This window comes from Piliocolobus tephrosceles, chromosome 19 (assembly GCF_002776525.5).
Source record: "Piliocolobus tephrosceles isolate RC106 chromosome 19, ASM277652v3, whole genome shotgun sequence".
In the NCBI taxonomy this organism is placed as follows: Eukaryota; Metazoa; Chordata; class Mammalia; order Primates; family Cercopithecidae; genus Piliocolobus; species Piliocolobus tephrosceles.
Genome location: NC_045452.1, coordinates 64,168,185 through 64,180,533, shown reverse-complemented (window position 1 = coordinate 64,180,533; position 12,349 = coordinate 64,168,185).

The following is a 12,349-nucleotide window of genomic DNA, read 5'->3' as shown; positions in this document are numbered from 1 at the left end:
GGGATGTTCTATATTCAAAATGACTTCATCTTCTCTAAGGATAAAACCACCACCTGATCCCAAAGGGTGTATCCTTGTCCTCATGAGAACTCCATTAAAAATTAAAATCTTCACCAATTACAGTAAGCTGGAAGGAGATTCTACTTTTATTGTGGTGAAACTTTTTATAATGAGAACATTGCTAGGAAAAAATATCTCAACAAAGAAGAGTATAAGGTCAAAGAAAGAATTGAAAGCACTTTCCCTTCACCTTATCATCTCACAATAAGACCTAAGAAAATATCTGTGGGCCAAGGTTGCTTGTGATATACACCTTACGCTGACCATATTTGTAAAGCCTCACACTGAAGGCTAAATAAATTCATGAATTGAAATGTTTCTCCTGAACTTGGAGCAAATATATTTCAGTTTTGTAAGTTCTTCTCATAAGGATGATTTTTGAAAATTAATAGACTAAACATACATTTATATCCTCCCTCTCACTCCAAATCACACAAAGTAAAATATTTTATGCCTATTAAAAGTAGAATCAATGAACCACAAATTTTGTGAATTTCAGAGAGACAGACAGCATATACAATCATGCCTTTGGCAAAATAAAACTGAATGAAACTATAGGCTAGAATACACCTAAAAGAAGCCTGTTGTTGAAGTGGGAGGTTTGAAAGTAACCAAGTCCAGTATTAGCAGTTTTAAAAATTAAGAGAAAACCCTCAAACATTTAAAGAGTAATTACTTGGAAGGCTCCTTTTGGAATAGCAGACTAGTTGATTTCTTTCTTTTCTGTCTTTTGTGCTATGCGGGCTTTAACAACTGGCTGGAGAAGAATATTGAGGTTGGAAAAGACTTACAGTGCTAGGTAGCTACTCACTTCCAGGAGTGATGAGAACTTCCACATTTGAAAGATAAGGCTTCCCTTCCAAATATTTCCCCCATTTGCTGGGGATAGCTTCTGGTAATGCAAAGAGCAAGTAAGCGGTGACTCTCAAATGCAAAGCTATAGGCAGCCAAGATGTGCTAAACATTTCAAGAAAGTCAGTAATACAGAAGCTAAGCATTAATAAAAAGAAGAATGATCACCCCATCCTTAGAAAGAGTTAATAAAGTTAACAAAAAGACTTAGAATAAATATGAACAATTGAAAAACTTGAAAGAACATTTCCTTTATGTAGAAGTATCTCCAACAAAATTTAATTTTAAATTCTATCTTCTTAAAATTAAAAAAATAAAATTTCAATAGATAGGCAATAATAGCAGCAATACATACTTTATGGTGAATTAGTGAGCTGAAAGATTGAGCTGAAACATTTTCATATGGAAGAGAACACATGGACAAAAGAAAGGCAATTATAGGTATAGAGTTAAATGACATGAAGTGTATTAACTTGATATTCCCAAATCTAGATTATAGGAATTCCAGACTGAAAGAAATGAGAAGATGCAAGGATGTATATAACCAAATAAATATCAACCCCCCCAAAATCCTCAGGTCTGAAGAAAGCATAAATCTTCAAATTAAAAGTGCTAAGACAGATTTTAAAAGAGTCAAAGCTACATGCATCATTTTGAAATTTCAGAATTTCAAGGATAAATAAACTCAGAGAAAAACAACTTGAAAAAAAAATCGAACTCTGAAAAGTCAGCCTACCATCAGCATAACTTCTCATAGAGACAACTCAATACTAGAAGAGAAGTAATCAATATCTTCCAAATTAAAGGGGGTGATGATTTTAAACCTACAATCCAATACTCAGCCAAACTAGCATTTGAGTGAAAGAGAATCTAAATACATATTCAGACAAGAAAAGCCTCAAGCTAAGCAATCTCTGAAAGAATTACTTGAGGATACGCACCAAAAAATAAGTAAGGAATCCAGAAAAGGACATCACGTAGTCCTAAATATACAAAAGTATAATAAGCAAATTCAAGCTAAAACCTAAATAATTGTTGATGTGCATCACAAAACCAAAACATAATAAACACTTGGAATAAAAATTCCAGATAAACTCAGTATGAAATATGGTAGAATTAATGAAGAGGAAAAAATCAAAGGTGAGATAAGATTTTTACTTTTTGGGAAATAGAAGCAGATAATTATTAATCCTAAATATCAACAGAAAAATATAAATTTTAAAAAAGTGTCAAAAATGTAAGAGTTAGCATTAGAAGTATAAGATCTATAGTTTCTAAATCATAGTATTAAAAAATGGATCTTAGAAAAACATCCAAATTTTAAAAGATCATGCTTCCAGACTTTTGTGCCTTCGTGGTGGTTGCCAAATGCATTTATTTTCTGCCAAGAATGCACTACCTTGCTGAAGTGTTTTCTAGCTATTTGTCTATTAGTATATTATTTTACAATATGTGCTATATCTTGCCACAATGCCAAGAATTCTCCCGACAATCTACAATTCTCTGAAGTTAAAGAAGATTGTTAGATCTATCCATTACAGGCTGCCACATGTCTTCAACTTTCTTCAAGCTAAATTCAATGACTGGCTCCACTGCAGTGCACAAAAAGCTCTAAAAAGCTCAAATTCAAGCCATAACTGGAAGTTTGGGCCCTAGCACAGTTGTCCAATTTTTCCAAATGTCCAGCTTGTGCATTCTGGTATAAATTCCAGACTAAAAACATTCCACTGGATGAGGAATGTATCGTAATATGCAGAAACTAGTTTTCTCTTAAGTCCATTTAGACACAAAAACAACACGTTCAGAAGAGGAAAATCACAAGCAGTTTCATTAGCATCAAATCATAAAACACAGCCATTTACAAAACTAGCTTCTGTCTCTTCCATTGGTCCAAAGAAGTATCCTGGGACAAGAGTGGTCTTGAAAAAAAAACTCACCCTCTGGGGTACCCAGAGATATTGTTCATTTAAGTACATTGTGTCTGGAGTTGTTTTTTTTAACTCATTGACATAATTTAAATTTACTTTTTAAAGTTCTGTGCTACTTCTCAGATATATGCTGTTGAAGTTATCATCACACCATTTTAATCAATTTAAATTGATTTTAATCAATTTAACTGTTAGCTAACTGAATATTCACAGACATTATTAGTACATACAACATGAGTGGCAAAACGTGTTTTTCCATTGTTGCCTCATTTGTCATCAAATCCATGTGGAGTGTAAAACAAAAGCTCCCCAATTGATTTAATGTAATAAAGTTAAGAAATAGGTGGTGTCTTCCCGGGACTTGTTGATGAAATTGACCCAACACTCAGTTCTAGCATTTCCTCTCCGAGAAGAACTTTACTTCATAAAACAGAGAAACAGAGCTTGCATGAACGAACAAATACTCAGTTTGATCCAACAGGATGGAGAAACCTCCTGGAATAGAAGGTTCTTTATATATGGAATCCAGGCCTTGAGAAAAAGGAGGTAAGGTTGGAAACTGAGTTACTGATACTTCTAGCAAGACCCTTTTAATGTGCCCAAATATTTACTAACAACAGTAAATGAGAACAAGAGCATATAGGTAGTGGTGTTGCCTAATATAATGGGGTGACATGAGGACTTGGGTGTGGACCTTCTCTCAGAGAACCCCAGGGACTAGCAGGTTCAGCATTATATATCAGACAATAGCAATCTTTGAGATTCCTTGCTGTACAGAGAAGGAAAGCAGAAACTCTAGAGTAAGGCCTACTAATTTGTGGTATAAGCCAACAGTACGCAATAAATGTATCCTTTATCAGAGCTCTCTGATGGAAAGATGAGAGTGTTTGAGGAAAAAAAAAATGAATACATTTGGGAATTTATATTTGCTAGGGCCTTGTTTTGTCTCAAACACTGGATCTATCATGTGCACAGGGACACACGTGCTTACTCACACACATACAGACACAAGAATGCCTCATTAATGTCTACCTGCATGCAAATCTATATTGCACAAATCCTGGTAATTACTTAAAAATAGCAATTACTTAGATTTCACTATGTGCCAGATACCATTCTACGTGATTTAGGTATATTAACTCAATCTTTCCAACCACCTTATCATGATCCTCATTTGTTTTTTTTTTTTTTTTTTTTGAGATGGAGTCTCGCTCTGTTGCCCAGGCTGCAGTGCAGTGGTGGGATCTCCACTCCCTGCAACCTCTGCCTCCCAGGTTGAAGCAATTCTCCTGCCTCAGCCTCCCAAGTAGCTGGGACTAGAGGCCCACACTGCCACACCTGGCTAATATTTTTGTATTTTAGGAGAGACAGGGTTTCACCGTGTTGCCCAGGCTGATCTCGAACTCTTGAGCTCAGGCAATCCGCTCGCCTCGGCCTCCCAAAGTGCTAGAATTACAGGCGTGAGCCACCACTCCTGGCCCATGATTCCCATTTTTTAGGCCACAGAACTAAGACTCAAAGTGGTTAAGTCACTTATTCAAGTTCATACAACGAGTAAGTAGAAAATCAAGCTTTATACTCAGACGGCAGCCTCCAGGATCTATACTCATGCCCACTATACTCTAAAAATCTCTCAGTATGAGAAACTTCTTCTAACCAAGATTGTGAAGTGACAGAAACATACTTCATAGTTTTTTCCTCTTGGTCGTGGACCAGAATTAAGACAGGACTTTTCCTATAATGGGCAGCATTTCACTGCCACAGTAACAGCCAGAGTGTGGATTTCTACCTTCCTTCTTAGGATGAGGACACTTCTGCAGTAACAGGACATGTCTGGATGAGATGCATATTGTTTTTGCTAGGTTGCACCATTGAAACAGGTTCTGAAAACAAGAAGGGTCAGTGCCAAGATCTGTTTAAATTTCTATATATTCATCTGATTTAATCTTTAAAATTGTATCTGTCTTGATGGAAAATTAGCTAATTAACTTAAGAGACTCCTCCCATCCCCTCTTCTCTTCTCAACCAACTGTAACCCTGTGGTTAAGTATGAAGCACAGAAGGTTAAAAATCCTGGATTCCTTCCCCAGCTCTGCTACTGCATGACCTAGGTCAAATCATTTAACCATCCGTGCCTTGACTTCATCATCTGTACATTACAGACTTCTTCCAGATCAAAAACTCTGATATTCTAGCTCACTGCATTCTGTGTGGACATTTCTATAAATTCCATGAATATTCTAACAGGATAAGAAAAACTTCACGAGAATAGGGACCATAATCATCTTAAACACCATTACACATGCAAAACTTAGCATTTAATATGTGATCTTTAAATATTTGTTGAAATTCAGAAATGTAAAAATATTCCACAAATGTAAACACACAAAAACAAAAACTAAATGTCTTAGAAAGAAGCCCTACATTTGGATCAGTAAATGGGGGAAGCCAGACATATTTAATGTATAATTTAGACATTTTTGGAGAAAGACCTGATAATGAGCCCCTTCTTTCAGAGATTTAACTTTTAAAAGCTTGCAAAAACCATTTCTCCTCCTGCAGTTTTAAATGTAATTCATTATAAGCTGAAAGTTGCCAAAAAATGTATCTAATGCACGTAAGAAAAGTGCTATTACAGCATCATTATCCTTACTCGTACTGTCCAAACTGCCATAATATAATGGAAAACTAAAATGCTATCTAGACTTATGCATTATCCTATCAGTAAGCACCCTTGTCTCACTGGTACCTGTACTTCGTAGCACCTCACCCAATTTGATATGCCAGCATTAAACTTGGGCACATATAGACATTCACATTTAATAGTATCTTTATCTTGGGAACTCAAAATAACCAATTATGGAATGCTATGGAATCTTGGAAGTTGTTCTGCAAAATGTCTAGGTCAAATCTAAACAACTACAACCTACTTTTTGGCAAATTTTTAATTTTCTATTTCATTTTATTTTTTAATTTGGAAAGGAGAGCTTTATTTCCTATAAAGGGTTGCAGCCTACAGGGTGGCCATCCTTGGCAGATATTTTGAAACTGAAATTATTAACCTGAGTTTATTATTAACTTGGCCATAATGGCCAGGGTCTCCATTAAGTTGTACTTAAGGGGAAAAGATAGTGAAGAGGCAAAATTAAGAGGTTGCTATCGTCATGCTCTCATGAAACTTGCAGTCTACTCTTTGAGCCAAAAATAATACAGAGAGAGGTAGAACAAGAGAAAAGTGGTTATGCAGTGCTTGTTTCATTGAAGCTCAGGGAAAAGAAATAATTTAAATGAGCTGGATAGGTTTAAAAAAAAAAGGTATCATAAAGAGGTGGTTCTTGAGTTTTTCCTTGGATAGAAGCCAAATAAGAAAGACATAAGCTTGAGAGTGGGAGTGGTATTGGGGTAGGTGAAAGGCAGAACCTCAACTCTACCATAAATGGTGATAAAATGTAAATCCATCAGTTATACAGTAAAGAAAATTTATGGTAAAGTTTTATACCAGCCCTTAGGGAAACTAAGCTACAGAAAAGATACAGAGAAGACAAATCATATGTCACCTAATATGTCCTAAAACACCACAGCTTTTAGGGGTACAGTTGAAGACCATCGATCTAATCCAATGTTTTCATTTTAATCATGAGAAAACTGAGTCTCAAAGATGTTAGCTGATTCCTCTAAGGTCACATGATAGCTTTAACGGCCAAGACAGGACTGGAATCTAGATCATTCTATTATATCACTGCATTTCCTGAGTTTCATTTTAGCGTGAATATCCTCCCTTGCCACGTACTTATCACAAAATAACAAGATCCCATTATTCTCATCCTGACCATACTGTGTCCATGTCTGGCTGAGTTGCTAATAAATAACAAAAATTGTTTCAAGATTTGAATAGGCCCTAGTAGAGAATAGTGCTTAGAGATGTATCAGCAAATTCACAGGGGGTAGGGGTAGGGGTAGGGGACTGGACAAGAAAAAGTCAGTGTTTACACAATTGAGTATAGCTTTCACTGTTGACTGGACAGCTGTTCAGTCTAGAGCTTCTTAACCCAGAAAATTACTCAATTATCAAAAGGGCACGTTGATTCACTAGCTGTACATTGCTAAGACTTTCTAATATTTAAAAGTCATAAAGGTTACCATACTTCAAAAGATATTATTGAATGGTACTGTTGCTTCACAGAAATTGATCTTTCACTATTTATTCAACTATTCATTCAGTTGAACTCAGTGAAGAGAACCTCAGTGCACTGTAAATATTTAAATGGCTCTTGTCGGAGACAAAGTGAATCAGCCTAAGTAGGCTGGGAGCAACATTGGCTCAACCTGAGAACAAATATTACGAATAAAGAGCCCAACTTTGCTTCCAGGATGCCAGCCTCAAGCAACTCTATTATCAAGAACACCTTCCAAGTTCACATTGTCTGTGCTTGAGACACATGGATGTCCCATTTTAGACTTAAATAAAAGTGCTAAGAAAGTGGTGAGAGGAGTGTAGAGGAAAATAATAAACTCCTAATTCTTCCTCAATCTGAAGCATTAGGAAATAAAGTGATGAACCAGTTTTCCTTTCTGACCTCAAGCAAATGATTGACTTTGGAGCCAACAATGACCTGCTTAGAGCTATTTAGAGTGTCAAGGGCCACCTAGTTTCATGTCATTGAACAGGTAACAAAGCGCAGGAAAGGAGAGGCTTGGGTACTGGGGGATAAAGTTTGTATCAAATTACATCCTGAAATCTCAGCCTTTTCCAAACAAATGTAAATACTTAGCTGCATCTGAATCATTCATTTTGAAAACCCAACAGACCTTTTCCTGGGCAGGCAGGACAGATTAAAGCAACAATACCAGCTGCTTTGCTCAACTGATTTTCTAGATTGAGCTGACAAAACTGTTCTTGTAGAAATCGTCTTGCCTCCTTTCCTTACAGGACTGAAATGCCTCTGTAGGTTACAGAGCAAAAGAAACCCAGCGGAAGGGCCAGAGAAATCCCACTAGAGGTGACATACCTAGAGCTGAAAGGTCTGAGTTAGGACCACATATGGATTGGCTTTATTGCTGGTACGATAATTTCAGGTTTAGTTTAGCTCATCATCTGCCCATGACCAACTTTACCTGTGACTGGCTCACCACCACGCTGCCAACAACCCACCTGGCCTTCATGTGTTACACAAATGGAGTGGAAGGTCCTAGGTTTTCTTCAGCTGTATTCACTTACTCATTTATCAAATGATTGAATTTCTTACTCTTGCATCCTCCATTTATTCACCCAACAAGTCTTAATGAGTAGAACAGACAGGCATGACACTATAATGGAGATGAGAAAGACAAAACACTTTGCACAGCTAGGTGGTACCTGCCTGGCCAGAGATGGAGAAGGAGACTGGGGGTCTGACTGGACTAACTGGGGGTCTGACTGGACTAACTGTAACTTTGCTTAGGAGGGCTGGAAGCCTCCACTGGATCACTGCCTTTGCGAAGTGGTAGAGGAACAAGACAGGAATTAATCCGGAGGAAGGGGCATTCCACACAGAAGGAATGGTAGCTATAAAGGCAAGTGAGCACTGAAGGTCTTGCTATGCTTGGGGAAGGGTAGAAAGTTCTGTATGCCCGGAGAGTAGGCCGAGATGAAAGGAAAGGCACAAGGAGTGGCCAGGGGGTTGAAAGAATTAAGACTAGTGAGATAAGTCACCATCTAAGGGTGATATGTTTTCACCCCTATCACTCCTCTGAAACTGCTTTTGCCAAGATTACCAATAAACCTTATTACAACGGAATACGTGGATAATATTCAGGCCTCATTTTACTTATCATCTAGGCTAGTATTGTACCAAAGATGGGAGATGAGGGTAGTTCATGTCAGGGGCAGGCAGTAGGGAGTACATTGTCCCCAAACGATTTAAAGACAATAATAAAAACTGACAAAAATTGATCGGTTTTCTATTATCACAGTGCACCCGCAATTCCAAAAAATGTTAGTATAAAAACTCCTCCCGAAACTCTCGGGTTGATCTTAGTTCTAATCAATTGCTATGCTTCTGTTACATTTTAGTAATATTATTATATGCATATATTATGTCACATTGTATAGGTATGCATGCCAACTTCAAATAAGCACACTTGTATTACTTATCCTTTAATAAATATCATATATACCTGAAAGCTATTCTCAGGAGTTTGCAGCTACACAGTCTACTCCAGACACACATGGACTCAGCACACGTGTTCATTTCAAAAGTAAATTCATAACGATTCAGAGTCATTCAAGCTTGCTTTGAGCACAGTTAATGTTTCCATCTCTGTACTACACACCCTGCTGTAAACATGCTATGTTTAATCAGAGGATTCAGAATAAACAATGACAGCACAGAGATTGTAAAGACAAAGAAACAGCAAGTGGGTTATTTTAATTCTGTCACTGTGTTACCACTAGGAGTTTTTATTTGTGTTTAAAATTGAAAACAATGAAAGAGTGCAAACTGTGAGATGTTCATTACTGAGTTGGTTGCTAAGCACAAATTTTAATTCATATTGAAATAATGTACTGAATCTGAATAATATCCTTAAAATTGAAATTCAGTTTTCTTAAGTTGTACTCATTTTAAAATTAAAGAACAAATCAAGAAAACAAAGATGGTTGCATGATGATAGTTGAAAACAGTTTCACCATACAGTGGAGGGAGTCCCTCTGGGTGTCAGCCACACCAGGTGCACCACAGATCAAGGCTGCATACCAGTCTTGTGCTCACTCCATCCTTCTCCGAACACTCTTTTCCTTTGGTTTTCATGAAACATGCTCTCCCAACTTTTTTCCTAGCTAGTAGTCTCTTCAGCAGTGTCCGCATCTCCTCATCCCTGAAAACATCATATTTCTCAGTGTTCTGTGCTAGCTGGGTCGTCATCTCTGCTTAACCTACAAGGCTTCTGAACGATCTCTTTGGCTCCATGGTCTCAATAACCAACTGTATGCTGACAACTCTCAAATCTATTCCTTAGCTCAAGTCTCTCTCCTGAAATAAGCTGTTTCTCTAACTCTCCACTGAGCATCTCCTTTTGAACATAACTTAGACATCTCCAATCCAATTGTCTGAAACTGAGTTCATTAACTTCAACTCCTCCTTGATCAGTCTAGAAAACTAGGAGCCATCCTTTCCTTTCTCACCCCTTGCCCTCTCCATCACCCAGGCTGACAAATATCTCTCCTAAATATCCCTTATCATCCACTTATCGGCTTCTTTGTTGTCACAGCCATTACGCTGGCTGCACCACTGCTGTCCTGCATAGCTCCAATAGCCATGTTCTATGTTGTAGACAGAACTCTTTCTGAAGAGTGAATTGGATCACATCACCAACCTGCTTAGCACCATTTAATAACTTCCATAGTCTTTATTTACAAGACAGAGGTAAAGAGGTCTCCTTTTACCTTTACAGCCTTATCTCTGAGCCACTGTAATCTCACTTCAGTTACTTTAATGTGTTTCAGGTGGCTGGGCACAGTGGCTCATGCTTATAATCCCAGCACTTTGGAAGACCAAGGCGGGCAGATTACCAGAGGTCAGGAGTTCAAGACCAGCCTGGCCAACATGGCAAAATCCCATCTCTCCTAAAAATGCAAAAATTAGCTGGGCGTGGTGGTGCTCACCTGTAGTCCAAGCCACTCAGGAGGCTGAGGCCAAAGAATCGCTTGAATCCAGGAGATGGAAGTTGCAGTGAGCCAAGGTCGCACCACTGCACTCCAGCCTGGGCGACAGAGAGAGACTCCATCTCAAAAATAATAAATAAATAAATAAATAAATAGTATGTTTCAGATTCTCTCTTGTCTCCAAACCATTGCTTATGCTATTTCCATGTCTGATGTTCCAAGGAAAATATTATTTCCTCTAGAAAGCCCGACTGCCTCTCAGGTTTGAGTTGGGTGCTTTCCTACTGCACCCTGTCAGAGCACAAATTGGTAATCATAGTTTTCTGTCCTCCTTATTAGTCTTTAAACGAATTAGACTTTAAACTCTAAAAACATCTATCAGATCTCTCTTGGTTCTCATTGTATTCCTAGGACCTTGCTGTAGAGTGGGTGCTAATAAATATTTTTGTTAAGTGAATGAATGTATGTATGAATTGCTTTGGCTCTAACTAGAATTTGTCTACACCATGGATCATGGATGCTTTGTCTATGGTTTATAATATCAATTGTTCCATTTTGACTTTCTTCATTCCTAGAAAACTTGTCCCACGCTTTGTTATTTACAATCACATTAATGATTTATTTCAGAATATATTGTAATATAAAAAATGACACATGCTAAATAAACTCTGGTAGGTATGTTTTTTTCCCCACCATTAGGAAGGAAATGGAGGTGTAAATACATTTAAAATTCACCATGTGGGGATGGAATGCAGGACTTTTGACCAACCTTAAAACTGTCCTTTCAATTTTACATCCACACACCAACAGAGGGGATAATTTTAAGTCTCTCTTTGTTCAGAGCTTCAGGGGAGAGAGTGTAGAGTGGATTTTTTCTGATTCAAAATGAAGAGATACATGAAAACTACCAAAGTCAGGGCACTTCATAAAGAAAAATATGACGCTTTCACTGCTGAAGAGACCCAACTGAAGACTAATGAGGAGGATGAGAAAGAAAGGCGGCTTGTCGTATTCTTCAGCCAGCACAACCTTCCCTTCATGTTTACATCAACAGCAGTGGCGCCTCCTGGTCTGATGTTTACATAAAGCTGAGAGTCAACTGGATACTCTGGCTCCATGCTGGCCCAAGGCAGAGCTGACCACAGCAGGTAACAGGCACCTGGACGGGGCTCCCCATGGGCCATCAGGGGTTCTCATCAGCTTCTCTTAGCCGGCAGATTTTGAACAGTGGGTATGTTCCAAATGTGTCAGGGCATATTTTTCAAACATCACTGCAGATTCATTCGTTATGTCTTGCCTGTTTTTAGACCTTGACAATAAAGGGACAGTTTTAACCAAGGAAGGGAAAGAGAAGCTCGTGCACACTGATGTTTTATGACATGCTAGGATCCACAGTGAGATTAACCTATTTCTTTGAGATCTTTGGGGTCCTGTTATCTGTGACTCCTCATTATTTTCCTTTCCACGACGGCAATTACATCTTCAAAGGGGGAAGATTCACACCACACCTTCATGTTTATGTGCTCCGAATTCCTATGTATTTCAAAGTGTATACCTCAAGGTAAACTTTGAAAAAACACAGGCCTCTGTACTCTGCTCCAGTGTGTGTGTGCGTGTGTGTGTGTGTGCATGTGTGTGTGCGCGTGTGTGTGTGTGTGTTTGTCTCAACTTAGAATATGAACACCTCAAGCACAAGAGTCTTCTCTTTGCTTTATTATTCTCCACAGTAAACACTCGATACTAAAATTTTCACAGGCACATAAAAAAGACAAAGATCTGTAACATATTTTGTGCACGTTTAGTGAAGCCTGTACTTATCCTACGAAGATATTTAGATATGTGAGGAAGAGAATTTAGAGAATTAAAA